Below are 15,519 nucleotides of genomic sequence, written 5' to 3' on the forward strand. Positions count from 1 at the left end.
TTCATGCCTCAGTCCAAATGCCGTCTTCTGCGGGCATCCTTTCCCGGTCCTCCCCAGCTCCTGCCCTTCTGTGGTTACCTCCCCTCTATTCTGTATACGTATGGCTTAGATCTTGTTAGTACTGTCCTTTGTGACCCCATCTGGGGGTTTCCTGGCAAAGATACTGGAGTGGTCTGCCATTCCCTTCTCCAGCTCATTTTACAGATGAAGAAACTGAGGCAAACAGGGTGAAGTGACTTGCCCAGGGTCACACAGCTAGTAAGTGTCTGAGGCTGGATTTGAATTCAGCTCTTCCTGACTCCAGGCCTGGCACTCTATCTGCTGTGACACTCTGTGATTCTATGTGGGGAAACTGAAGAGCATTTACGTGTTGTTTTATTCGATCAGTTTATTCAATAGCAAGCTGATTTGTAACATATTGGGAATAAGGTAATGAAGCCCCTTTCTTTTTATCTTGCTCCCTGGGTTTGTGATTCTGTTCCCTCCCCTGCTGACTATGTATCCATCAACATATTCTGCCCAGGAGAGGATCTATTCAAGCCAGACTCTCAGATTACATATGGGAGAAAAATCCAACATAATCCATCCCAATCTGATAGTCTCCAAGCCAGTAACACTAAAGGTCATAAGGAGGAGTAGCACCTGGGCCCAATTAACTCCTCACCCAGAGAAACAACCCAAATGTAGGGAGAAATGCTGGGAGAAGCAGAAAAGAGAACAGAAGAAAATAAATAGGTGGGCCATGGGGATGGAAATTGAGATTTTAGAACTTTAGGGGACCATAAAAGATAAAATGTCAGATCTGGGAAGGACTTTAGGACATAGAGTGTTAGAACTGGAAGGGTCCTTGGAACAGAAAATGTTAGAGCTGGGAGAAGCCCTAGAACTTACAATGCCAGAGCTAGGAAGACCCTTAGAACAGAGAATTTCAGAGCTGGAAGAGGTCTTAGAACAGACAATATTAGGGCTAAGTGGGACCTCAGACCACAGAATGTCAGTCCCAGGGGTGTGCTGGGGTCAGATCTAGCCACCCTGATGGAACAGGTTGTTAAATTTTCAGTGTGATCATTATATCTAGGAAATTGACAAAGGTTACAAATAAGGGTTTTCTTTATTATTTTTGTTGATTGTCTAGATTTAAGAAAGTATTATTAATGCAGATTAAACTTGTAAGTATGTGCACACTTTTTTCTCCCAAGCCTTGTGATTAAACATTTCCTAGTTTACCCCTGTGCAGAACTGACAGAGATTTTAGTCGTCATATTGTCCAACCTTTCCCTTTTACATGGAAGAAAATAGAGACCCTAAGTTTCAAGATGATTTGCCCACAGTCACAAAGCTAGTTAGTCAGGACTAGTTAGTAGGGGACTCTTTGTTATGGTCTCCCACCTTAGTGTACTTCTCACTCCACCAAAGTAAGCAGACATCACACAAGATGGCCCAAGACCTGGAAGACTGAATATCCCATGCAAGAAAAATATCTGTTGATTTAATTTATTTTGTGTGTATGAGAGACCATGCAGGGCACCATGGAGGAGGCAAAAGAAATATCAGACCTAGTCCCTGACTCTAGAGAGACTACCATTTAGATGGAGAGCCAAAAACACCATGTATTTCAATGACTCTAGAATCTCATTCCTGTGGATAAGCCCTCTAACCAGGCAGATCATGACCCACAAGCCTCCTCATCCTGGACCACATTCTCCACTAAGGGTCCTTCCACCATTCCCAGTCTTCCTCTTGAATTCCTATGAATACCAGTAGGTGGTGAAGTGCATAGAGTGCTGGGCCTGGAGTCGGGAAGACTGGAGTTCAAATCCAGCCTCAGATACTATGTGACCTTGGGCAAGTCAAATGAGCTGGAGAAGGAAATGGCAAACCACTATGGTATCTTTGCCAAGAAAACCTCAAAAAGGATCACAAAGATCAGACACAAATGAAAAAAAGCTGAACAACAACCATAAATTGATACAATAAGACATGACAGCTAGGTGGTGCAGTGGGTAGAGCACTAGACTTGGAGTCAGGAAGACCTGAGTCCAAATCTAGCCTCAGACATTTATTTAGCTGTGTGACCCTGGGCAAGCCTCTGCCTCAGTTTCCTCATCTGTAAAATGGGGATAATAATAGCACCTACTTCCCAGGTTGTTGTAAGGATCAATGAGATGATGTTTATAAAGTGCTTCGAAAACCTTAATAAGCTCTATAAACATTGACTATAATTGTCTGTCATCCCACTCTCCATACATAACTAGCTGACTTCCTTTTCCAGTTCCTGTTTCCCTGATGAGATCATTGCCACCATTTTCCTACACTATCCTTCCAAAATCCGATGCTGCCTTTTGTTACCATCTGGGCCACTCAATTATCTTCATGGGTTTAAGGGCTAACTATGTACTCTAGGATTGAAGAGATCTTAGCCATCACCCCATCTAAGAGGAATCAATATAGCGCGGTGGGGAAATTGCTGCATTTAGAGCCAGAGATCCTAGGTTGGACTCTCTACTCCACCCTTGTGTGACTTTGGGAATATCACTTAACTTCTCATAGGTCAAAGGAGGGGGTTTGGCCCTAGAGATCTCTCTCAGTTTTAAATCAATGATTCTTTGTTCCCTAACCCCACCCTTCATTTAACTTCCTTCTTAGGAGAACAATGTCATTCTGAAGTGGAGTAATCTGGAAGAGCTTGAGCTAGACCCTAAGGGCCAGGGAGAATGTCCCCAGCTGGCATGGAAGTTTGGGGTGGGGAGTCCAAACTGGGGTAGAGGTTTCTCTCCACCTACCTACGATCAATGATATACTTTAAAAGCTGACAACTCATTTGCCCCCTAAAGATCAGAAGTCTAGCACTGAAAGGGACCTCTACTGGTGAGAAACCTGAGGCCAAGGGTCACAATTAGATTTGGAACCCAGATCTTCCAACTCCAGAACCAAGCCACAACTCTTTCCACCAAGTTACATTGTTACCCCAGGGGGTCTGCCTCTTAGGGAGCCTAGAACACCCATGGGAAGCTGGGAGCACACTGACCTTGGAAGCAGAGTGGCGCCTCCGAACCAGGTGCTGTGCCTGGGCACAGATTCCTTTGCTGGGCCTCAGTTTCCTTTTCTCTAAAATGGTGAAAATCATCCTTGCTCTGCCTCCACCTCACTGGAAGATGTCTAGTAGTAAAGTGCTCCCCCCAAAAGAAGCTGTATTAGACTGGGAGTCTAATGTACTAGCTGTGTGACCAAAGGCAAGTGATTTGACCTCTCTAACCTAAATTTCCTAATGTGTAAAATGGAAATAAGAATCAGTACCTACCCCAAAGGGTTATCATGAGGATCAATGAGATTATTGTCTAAAGTGTTTTGCAAACTTTACAGACCTCTATAAATGTCAGAGAGGAACTGTGACGTGGATAGAAGCAGAAAGACCTGAGTTCAAGTGTCGCCTTTGACACATTGGCTCCCTGACCCTGCACAAATCACTTACCTCTCAATGCTCTGGGCACCTCTCTAAGATTCTAAGTTGCAGAAAAGGTTTTGACTTGCATTGGTAGAGAGAGTTTCCTCATCTGGGAAGTCTTTAAATTTTAAAATTTTAAATTAAATCAATTAAATTTAAATTAATTAAAATTAAATCACAGGTGCAGTCCCTATCCCTATTATCATAATAAAAATTTCCTTATCTTGGTTTAATGCAGTTCAAATAGAAATAGGCCTGGGATGAGTTGCCAACCTGCTTAAATATTAATGTTCTGTGGACTCTCACACGGGTGGACAAAAAGTACCATTCTTATCACTAAATATAATTATTGAGATAATAATAGCATTTATGTAACTTACAGTTTTGCTAAACGCTTTATAAATATTGTCTCATTTGATCCTCACAATAATCCTGGGAGAAAAGTGTTCTTTTTAATCTCTACAGATGAAGAAACTGAGATCCATAGCAATTAAGTGAATTGTCTATGGGAATCCCATAAGTGTCTGAGGCAAGATTTGAACTCATGGATGGGGAGTAAGGTGTAAAAAGACTGGAGAGGTAGGAAGAGGTCAGATGATTTTAAAGTCTTTAAAAAGTCAAAAAAAAGGATTTTATATTTGATCCTATAGATGACAGAGAGAGGAGTTTTTTGAATAGAGGAGTGACATGGTCATACCTGAATTTTCAGTTTGACAGCTGAGTGAGGAATAGACTGGAGTGGGAAGAGATTTGAGGCAGATACTAAGCAGCAGCCCACTGAAATAGTCCAGGAGTGAAGAGATGGGTAGTGTTAGGGTCTGAGGAGATAGGGTGGCATATAGGAGAGATGTTACCAAAGTACAATTGACAGGACTTGACAGCTGTTTGAATATGAGGGGTAAGAGATGGAGAAGAGTCAAGGATGACACTTAGATTAAGAGTCTGGATGACTGGAAGGATAGTGGTACCATTGTCAATAATAGGGAAGTTAGGAAGAAGGAAGGGTTTGAAAAAAATTTAATGAGATCAGTTTTTAGATATGCTGAATTTAAAATGTCTGCACGATATCCAGTTAAAGATATCCAATAGACAATTGGCGATGTGAAACTAGAGGTCAGGAAAGAGGTTAGGGCTTATGAATTACATCGGTTTGGTCTAGTTGGTTTGTTATATGGCTCATGCCATTGAATTTACAAGTCTCTATTCACAATTCCAGCCAAAGTATGCCCATCTCCTTTTGAGATTTTTTGGGATTGTGGCATTGCTTTTGTTATCCGTTTAAAAGTATAGTCTCTGATAGTCAGTCAGTAACATTTATTAAGTGCCTACTTTGTGCTAGGCACTAAGCTAAGTTTCAAGTGGAAATTTCCAATTATCTGAAGTCCTTCAATTTTTCTTTCTTAACTTTTAGTAACTCCCTGATTTCATCTATTATTTCATCTAATGCAGGCTTAGAGAGAAATTTATTTCTTATGATTGCCCTGCACTGGCCAGAAACATGCCATTATGTGATTTGAAGCTGAGAGCTCCATGACAAAAGAAAAAAAAAAGACAGGACCAAGTGCTTACCTGTTGTTTCTAGTTTTGTTATGATTACAGTAGTAGACAACATGTAATGGAAGTATTTGAATCTGTAGTCCATTCTGTAAGCACTCATGGCCACTATAGTGGTGAGTAACCTCACCACTGAAGCAATCCCAGTAGGTAAGGTCTTGTTATTATTAATTTATCTTGGTTTTTGTTTGTCTGTTTGCTTGTTTTGTTTTCTTGTGGGACCAGAACACTCAGGAGCTCAGCTATCAAGCTAATCATAGCAGTTTTAACTACAGCCATCTTATATAACCCTAGTAATCTTAGTTAGATCACCCTGTCCAGGGTCCTGACCCATTCACTGATATAACTAGAGGTGGTAGATCCAATTGGTGTATATTTCAGAGTTTCTTCCAGGACACACAAAATCCCTTCATGCTATCACCCTGGTTGGTACTTCCCTATTTCACAGTGGCAGCCTCATTATCTCTGCCCCCAAAGGGCAGTGGGTGAGACTTTGAGGAAGTTATTGTCATTGTTTTTATTATTCTTCTTCCCAGCAGCAGCTGTCAGGAGGTCCTTAAGACTTTGTTCCCTTGAAACTCTAGAAAAGCACATGCTTCCCATGTATAGATGGAAAAGGGAGACAGTACAGGATTGGGTGATTTTGACTTTGACGTGAAGAGGGGAGTGGCATGTGAAACACCTGCAGAGATATCTGGAAACTTACCTGTGGCAGGTGGCTATGGATGAACCTGATTAAGCAATTCTGGGGTTTGAGCCATTTGGGGGTTTGAAAATCTCTCTAGCTCCTGCCACTGCTGTCAGTGAATAGTGAATAAACAAGTTTTTTTTCCCTCATCTGTAAAATGAGAGAGTTGAACTAGACAGTCTCTAGGGGTCCCTCCAGCTTTAAATCTTATAATCCTATGTAAAGTCCTGATTGAAATCACAGATCATTCATTGAATGTCATGTTGCCTTGGAAACTCTAACCAACATTCAGATAGGATATAGGACCTGGGTTTTGTTTCTCCAGTCCTACTCTTTCCCTCCTTAATCCAGGCCTAAAGCAACTAGGGCAAACAGACATGAAACAAAGGCTGTTTGGATGCCAGTGTGACTGTGGGAGTGGAAAACACCTGCCTGGGGATGAAAAGGAAAATGAGTTGAATAATTTGTTCAAACTGATCCCAAAAGATATTATAACATAGTAAGAGCATTTAATTTTGTACTGAAAAGACGCTTCTGTGCCCCTATAGCAAGTCCCAGAACTCCTATCTCGTGAAGAAGTGGGATCCTTCTCATGGAGCCTACTGTTTCCTTTTTAATAGTCAAAACCATTTATGAGATTGTAGACTTAGAGCTGGAAAGGACATTAGTAGATGTCTAGTCTGATTTCCTCATGAAGCTCTCAGAGGGGAAGTTACTTGCCCAAGGTGACACAGGTAGAACAGGATTTGAACATGGATCCTCTGACTCCAAATTTGGCACTTTCCATTGTACTATGCTGCCTCCCTTATACTGAACCGCCTCCTGACTAGTTACCCATGTGACTCTGGATAAATGGTTTCATCTCTAGAGGACACCGTTTTCTTGTCTCCAGTTTGGATTGAGTGATCCCTGAGATCTCTTCCAGCCCTGTATTGTATTTACCTACAAACTCTTCACTTCTCTCTTTCTATACTCTTCCCTCCCCTGGTCATCAACCAGAATGTCCATTTGTCTATGCTCGGTCCAGGTTATTATCAGTCTTTCTCTGCTCTTACTCAGCCTCACAACTTGAAGTTTTCCCTCATACCTTCTTCCTATCCCCTACATAACTTGGTTTGGCAGCTCTCAAAGGTACTTACCAAGTAATAGTGTGTAAGAGGAGTTAAGTATTTGGTAGCATATTCCCCTGCTGGATGATAACCTCTCTGAGGTCAAGGACTCTTAGTATGAGTATATATTCACACACACACACACACACACACACACACACACACAATTTTAAGGTAGCACAGCATTTTACATATCATAATGCACTTTTTATGTTGTCTCATTTTATCCTCACTCCTCTGGGAATTAGGTACTATTATTAGCCCCATTTTAAAGATAAGGAAGCTTAGGTTGAGTGGGTGAGTGACTTGTCTAGGGTCATCCAATTAAGTGTGCCTAAGGTAGGACTCAATCTTGGTTCCAAGTCTTCTACTGTAACCATTGCAGGCACCTAGATGTTATATGGTTATATAGTTTGTATCACACTGCGTTACATTGCATTTTAAGTACTTTCTAATGGGCTCATTAAATACTTTCTAATGGGTATAGAAAAAAATCAGTAAATGGGTAATCTTGAACTAAAAAGGTTTGGTGGTGACTTGACCTGTGAGCAGTTGCCAGGAAAGAAGAACCATGATGGCATTAATTTCTCTGACTTCTCAGAAGATACTTGATCCAAGTAACAGTAACTCTCCTCCCCCAAGAGTCCTTATGATATACCGTGTGATTTTATTAATTTCATGACCATTCGCAAGTCACTTCATTTTTACTTATCTCATTAAATTATAAACTTCCTGGAGTCAGAGTCTGAGTCGTATTCAAGCATTTATTAGGTGCCTAATATGTGTAAGGTATTGTGATAGGCATCTGAGTTAGGGTCACTTGTTGCACCAATTTGAATGAGGGCTCCCTGTATCAGTTCTGGGAGTTTTAAAATGAGGAAACTTGATCAGTTTCTCCCAACCATTTCAATTCCTGCACTTCCTAGGATCATACATTTTGAGCTATAAGGGACTTTAAAAGTCATTCAATCCCAAGTCCTTCTTTTATACATGGGGAATCTAAGTCCAAGAAAGGTTAAAATGTTGAAGTCAGGATTCAAATCCAGGTTTACCTAAATCCAAATCCAGGACTTCTCTCTCCTCTTTCATGGAAAAAACAATAACCAAAAAAACCTTTCCAAATCATTATGTGGTTACTCAATGTCCATACTTGGGAAGAAAAAAGGAAGAAAAATTCCACAAGACTTCTTTTTGTTTGTTTGTTTTTTGGTGAGGCAATCAGGGTTGTGACTTGCCCAGGGTCATACAGTTAGTAAGTGTCAAGTGTTTGAGGAAAGATTTGAACTCAGGTCCTCCTGGCTCCAAGGCCAGAGCTCTATCCACTGAGCCACCTAGCTGCTCCAAGACTTCTTCTAAAAGAGATTTATTAAAGGATATTCTGTACAACTGATTGAAACCTCAGGCGAGCTAGAGTTTGGGGTGGGGTGTTGCAGTACTCCATATCATCATCCAGATTGGGGTATTGCCATGGCAGCTAACTCTGCAGATGGGTTGCCTGCTTTCCCCTTTTGAACAGAAAAGGTCCCAACTGTGATGTGTGATAAAGACATTCTCTCCTTCCTTAGAATTCCAGGATGGTGACTGGTGGGGAATGAGTCATTATCTCATACTTTCACCTAATGATGATAATAACAATAACAATAATGACAATAATAATAATAACAATATCTAGCATTTATATAGCTCTTAGAGGGGCAGCTAAGTGGCACAGTGGATAAAACATTGGGCTTGGAATCAGAAAGACTCATCTTCCTGAGTTCAAATCTGGTCTCAGACACTAGCTGTGTGACCCTGGACAAGTCACTTAACCCTATTTGTCTCAGTTTCCTCATCTGTAAAATGAGCTGGAGAAGGAAATGACAAACCACTCCACTTTCTTTGCCAAGAAAACCCAAATGGGGTCACAAAGAGCTGGACGTGACTGAACAACAACAATAGAAGTCTGCAAAAGCATTTTATGAATACTATTTCATTTTATCCTTACAATCATAATTTTAATAGCCCCAAATGAAAAGCATACTTTGCCCTCAAGGAGTTTACATTCTACTGAGGGATACTACTCAGTATGAAAATAAGCAAGTAAAAATAATTTGCAGAGGAAGAGAGCAATAATATCCAGGGAACGAGGTAAGTTCTTCCCATAGAGGTTGATTGCTGAGTAGACCTTTGAAGGGACTGAAGGATTCCAATCAATCAGTCAATCCATGAGCATTTATAAAGCACCCATTTCTAGGGCTCTTAATAAATGCTCACTGATTTATTGATCATCAGGTGTTATACTACACATTGGGGGCACAAAGATAAGAATAAAATAGCCCTGCCTTCAATGAGCTTACAATTTATCTGGGGATATCAGGTAAGTTACTATCCCTTTATATTACATTTTCATATTAGTTTGGTGCTAAAAGGGTTGAATTTAGTTAATTTTTTTGTATAAAGAAAAAAACCACTAAAGTAACTGGTAAAGGATGTAAAGAATTGCCTGTTTTAGACATGAATGTTTTGGTATTTAAAAGGAGAAAAAGTACTTTGGTTTAATAAAAGTTGTTAAAAAAAAATCTGCGAGGATTTTTTTTTAGAAGTAGTTACGTGAAGAAACAGCTATCAGCCGTTTGCAAAAGGGACAGTAATTGAATGACAGCCTGAATAGAAAGGCTCAAATCACTGTGTAAAGAACGTACATTTAGGCCTCTTTTGTATCTGAACAGTTTTATTGTTTAAAAGGGCAAAGAAAGAACTTTTATCTCTTAAAAACTGATAAATCTGGAGTACTAAAACATGCAGTTGTCAGAGATGCAGATTATTAAGTTGGCCTTCTTTGAAGATTATGGAGTGGTTGGAACTTTAGGGCATTCTAGCCTGCTAGTTCATTTGCATATAAGTATTTTGAGGCTTAAGAGATAAAAACCCCCCTAAATGGAAAAAGCATATAGCTAATTGGAGATTATATTATAGTTGAGTAGACTTGGTTTCTGGCAGATTTGGTGAGTTTTTACATCGTAAGTGAAAGGTGAGTTTCTGAGAATCAGCAGGCTCTGATTTAAGGCACTGACAGTAGTGAAGAGTCAGGAGTGAGTGAAGATTGGAGAACCTGGCAAATGAAGATTGAAGATTGAAAAAAGAGGAGGAGGAGTTAAAAAACAAACACACCAGAAAACAGGTTTTGTCAGAGCTGCATGAAGTAAGGACTGCCAGGAGCAGTCAGTTGAAAGAAGGCTTTAGCTACTGATTGGCTGAAGAGAGACTGGAGCTCATTATATGAGAGCTTCACTGTTATGTTTTGTACTTCAGTGTCACCTAGAGTTTGAGAGAGACAAAGCAGTGTGTGTGTGTGTGTGTGTGTGTGTGTGTGTGTGTGTGTGAGTGTGTGCCTCTGATGTCACCTTTATCTTGAGACACACACACACACACACACACACACACACACACACACACACACAAAACCCAGAGGGGAAGACAAGCTTTGCAGCTGCTTTGTGGAGTCTATTTGTTATTGGCCAGAGTGATGGAGCCTACTGAGCCTTATAATTCCCTGGCTTTAAGGGAACTACTAGCTAAAATCAGAGGAAATAGTTTCTTAGCATCTTTTTTAAAGGTGTGTGCCAAGAGGCTTGAGAAGCTTTCTTAAGCAAGGTGTCCAGATGGATGGCACAGCTGATTGAACAGGCACAAGTGAGTGAGTTATAGAAGAATAGGTTTATGTAGCTTTATAAGGATATATGTTAATAATGGTGGTGGTTTTAGTTCTGATTAGCACTGGCCCAGTTCTGTTTCTGTTGAATTCCAGGTCCTCTCTTAATATATCTTTCCCCCATGGAGATAATGTTCATAATTGATGGTGGCTGGTACAGGCCAAATTAGGTCTGAGGAGATGCTATGTTCCCTATGCTGGGTGCTTTCATATGTCCAGGAGTCTATCAGATATCTTATTACCCATTCAAAGCCTCCAGTTATGCATGAAACAAAGAAATATTAATCCTCTAGCTGGCTATGTGTGAATAGGGCTACCATTCATCAGCCTCCCTTAGCTCCCAATGTCTTGTGGGCCCAAACTAGCATGGTGGCTGCGTGAATGAAGAGGAAATTTACATGGCAGATGCCAAGAAAAGGAGAGATTTGGCAATTGATTGGATACATGGAGTAAGGGAAAACAAGGAAATGAGGATGGCAATGAGATGGCTGACCTGGATGGCGAGAAAGATGGTGGTGGTCTTAACAGAAATAGGGAAATTCAGAAGAGGGGAGGACGGAGAGCAGAGTGTGTGGGTATGGGGGAGACATAACGAGGTCTGCTTTGAACGTGTTAATATGAAGATCTTAGATCATAGATCTAGAGGTGGAAGAGACCTCAGAAACCATTTATTTCAGGATCCTTGTTTTACAGATGAAGAAACTGACAGGGAGTTTTAGTACTTGCCTGGGGTTTCACAAGTAGTAAGCATCAGAGGCAGGATCTGAACCCAGGTCCTCTCACTGTGGGTGATATTGACAGATGCTGATGGGGTCATCAAATCAGGGAATAGAGAGAGAAGATAGAGGGCCCAAGATAGAGCTTTGAGACACATCCACAGGTTGGGGGATACGGTATGGCTACTGAGCCACCCAACACATGGAGGTGTATAGAAGTGTGTTTCAGAGGTTGGGAACAGGCCGTACCAAGACATAAAGTGGGAAAACATGACGCCAAGGTTGATGAACAGCAAGTAATCTAGTTTGACTAGAACATAGAGTGTACAAAAGGGTGTAACATAAAATGTCTAGAAAGGTCAGCTGCAACTAGTCTGGAATTTAAACTTTATCCTGGGAGTAGGGTAATAGGGAGTCATGGGATATTCTTGAGCAGAGGAGTGACATGGGCAGATCTGTACTTTAAGATGATTTGAGTCTTATTTAAACATTTTATCTTCCCCAAGAAAGAGCGGTGTAAGGTACATACAAAGCACTCAAAAATATTTGTCTAGGGGCAACTAGATGGTGCAGTGGATAGAGCACTGGCCCTGGATTCAGGAAGACCTGAGTTCAAATCTGGCCTCAGACACATAGTATGTACTAGCTGTGTGACCTTGGGCAAGTCACTTTACCCCATCTCCTAGTCCCCCCCCCCAAAAAAAAATTTGTCTAATGAATGAATGAATGAAAGAAAGAGTGCAATGTGTCCTATGTACTTTATAGGGCTCTTGTGAGCGATGGGATTTGTTGGTTCTGAAGCATGTTAGAGCTGTCAGCCATTTCTGCCACAGATGCTCCCAGTTCAAGGGTATAATAACAATAATCTGTAGGCATTCAGGAAGTTCAGCCAGCAAACAGATCAGTCTGGAATGTGGTGAAAGATGGGAATTTGAGTAAGATTACTGACCTTCCCAAGAGAGCTGATGAGGCAGTTACTCAAACGGCAACACCCGTGACTTACTTTAACAGCTCTAGGAACTCACTGATGTGCTAACAGCATAGAGTATGACCTAACCATGTCTCTTGTCTGTGTACAACCACAGTCCCACCCAATGAAGTGCTAGGAGGTGGCCCTTCAGGTATTCTTACATGGATATCTATGGAGTAAATGGATTGATCTTTAGTTCCTCCTCAGACTCAAGGATATGGTCAACCCATACCCATTTCCACTCAGTATCTGTGCTATCTATGCTGAAGCTCACCACGGACCTCTCCAAAAACTTTTGAGTGGTTCTCTATTTCAATGCTTTGGATACTTTAATATTCCATGACTCATAATAGTTAAACTCTGTCTCTGGAAGAATATTGGTGTTAAAAAAAAGATAATTTTGTTTGTTTGTTTCAAGAAGAAGCCTGAAAGGTCATTAAGAGTGCTGCACAATTTCCCAAAGACAATCCAATCTGTTCTTTTCCTGGGGATATTTAACATGGAAAAGAGAAGACCCCAGCATAATATGGTATCTGTCTTCAAATGTTCAAAAGCCTTTGATGTAAAAGATGGATTAGTCTTATTCTGCTTGGCTCCAGGGGACGGTACCAAGAGCAATGGGGGGGGGGGATAGTTGTAAACAGGTTTCTGCTTGATAGTGCGAGGAGAAACTTGTTAGTAATTAGAGTTTCCTCAAGTGGAACGGGTTCTCTCACAAGATGGTGGGTTCCCCTTCTTTGGAAGTCTTCAAGCAGAGTCCAGATGACTACTTGTCAGGTATGGTACAATGGGAATCCCTGTTGCCTGTGGGTTGGGCTAGATGTCTCATGAGGTGTCTTCCAGGTCTCCAGTTCTGTGATTCCTGTTCAATTCTTCACCAAACTCATTGTCCAAATTCATTGTCCAAATTGCATGTACTGATCAACTAATTCTGTGCATTGTGCATTGTGTTATACAGCATGTTAACCATAAGCATACTTCATATATTTTTCCTCTGTGGGTAGTTAGGACAAACCTTTGAATGATTAGGGGTTACATTTTTATTTCATTAATTCATTAATTCATCCAAGAAGCATTTATTCAATATCTACTGTGTTCCCTGCACTATTCTAGCAAGAAAGCCCCCCACAAAAGTCTCGGTCTTCAAGGATCTTACATTCTACTGAGGAAAATAACAAATACCTATATGTACAGATCCCTATCAGCTTGCTTGGCTGGTGTAACTTTTCCACATGGAGGACATGAGGGAGTTTGTTTCCTAGAAAATTGTAATGAAATATTAGAGAAATACCTTGGAGATACTGTGAATACTGAATAGAGGGGGGGGTGACATACGTGTGGTATAGTCAGGCATGCTTTAGAAAAATATTTTGACTGTTGTGTGGAGGATGGATTGAAGTGGGAAGAGACCTAAGGCAGGGCGATGAGCAAGAGGGCTCAACGTTTCAAGTGAGAGGTGATGAAGGCCCAATTTAAGGTAGTGACTGTGTGAGTATAGAGAAAGGATTGGATTACAAGAGATGTGGCAAGATTTGGCAATTGAATGATACATGGGGTAAATGAGAACGAAGATGATTCTGAGGTTGTGAAACTGAGTGAATGGGAAAATGGGTAGTGCCCTTGACAACAATAGGGAAGCTAGACAAGGTAAAGATAATGAGTTCTGTTTTGGACTTATTTAGTTTGATTGTGCTTTCTCAACAGATTAGTATCTTTATTTTGTTACAACCTGTAACGAATATGTTAATTATTTATACCTTTTTCATTTTTCTCAATATTTTTGTTAAAGTTCCATGTGGTGCTGAGAAATATACATATTCTTTAGCAGTCCCATTTAGAAGATAGCACAAACTTTTGGCTTTAGTTTCTCCAACAACTTGTTTTGTTTTATAGATTCTCTTTTGTTTCTTTTATTTCATTTCATTAGATTTACCAAAACCAAGAGAGGGATATTGAAATATCTTGTCACTATTGTGCTATGACATATTGAGTTTGAATGTCCATGGGATATCTGGTTTGAGGTATCCAAAAGGCAGTTGCTGATGTGAGACAAGCTCAGGAGGAAGAGTAGGATTGGATAGATAGATATAAGAATCATCTTCACAGAAATGATCATTGAACTAATGGAAACTGATGAGATTCCCAAATATGAAGATATATAGAGAAATGACAAGAGGGAAGAGCCTTAGGTATCCCTACGTTCTTGGTACCAGTAGAATATAAACTACTTGAGACAAGAATCAGTTTTTGCTTGGGTTTTTTTTTTTGTTCCTCACTATGAAGAATGACAGGTAGATAGCTCGTGTGCTCAGGAGGCTTGGGTCCCAGGATAAAATTTGCCCCAAACTAGCTACGTGACTTCTTAGGGAAAAGAGTTCCTTGGGATGGGCAAGCATGGATGGATGGCAATATACATCATTGGAGGGAACTTCTTTATTGATGAGATCAGAGATCATAGAACCAGATTTAGATCTGAAAGAGATCTTAGAGTCCATCAGATCCACCCTTCTCATTTTACAGATGAGGAAACAGTCACAGAGAGGTTAGGTGACTACTCCAGGGTTACATAGGTAGCTACTATCTGAAGTAAATTTTGAACCCAGGTCTTCCTGATTCCCATTCCCATATCTTGGCCAACTTAACCACCATAGTATTTGAGTATTGAATATTCCCAATGCCTTGCACACAGTAGGTACTTAATACATATCTATGGAATTGAATTATTTATTTGTGTTGAAATCTGTATTCTCCCCCACTCTCATCCCATTAGGTTCTAACTTTTAAAAGGGCATCTAGCCCAGGAATTTACACATGGTAGGGACTAAATGCTCTACCTACCTCACAGGGCTATTGCAAGAAAAATGTGAAAGCACTTTCAATTTAGTAAATATTTATTATTATTTAAGTTTGATAAAGGAGGGAGCCAAGGGCCAGAGACAAATGACTCATTCAAAGTAACATTGCTAGGTTGTGGCAAATCCTGTCCTGGGATCCAGTCTCCTGAGTCAAAGACCTGTACTCTTTTCTCCCCAAAGTATCAAATGCATTTGCTCATGAGCCTTAAGCAGACTGCAAAACTCCTGTGTGCAGCCCAAACCAGATTAAAATGTGTAACCCAAGTCTCAGAGCTCATTGACATGAGTCCCTCTCCTCATTGGTGGAGATCAGTGCCCTGTGTGAGGGATGGGGCTGAGCTGGTGAGAGTAGAGACAAGAGAATGCCAGACTTCAAGTCTCTTTGGGGTTCTGCAGCTGCTTCTGGCTTCAAGCTTCAAGAAAGAAGATAAAAGACACCAATCTCACTTCATATTGATAAAGGGAGAATAAGTCTGTGTGAAGAAGCCAGC

This window comes from Phascolarctos cinereus, unplaced genomic scaffold (assembly GCF_003287225.1).
Source record: "Phascolarctos cinereus isolate Bilbo 61053 unplaced genomic scaffold, phaCin_HiC Scaffold_4;HRSCAF=312, whole genome shotgun sequence".
Classification (NCBI taxonomy): Eukaryota; Metazoa; Chordata; class Mammalia; order Diprotodontia; family Phascolarctidae; genus Phascolarctos; species Phascolarctos cinereus.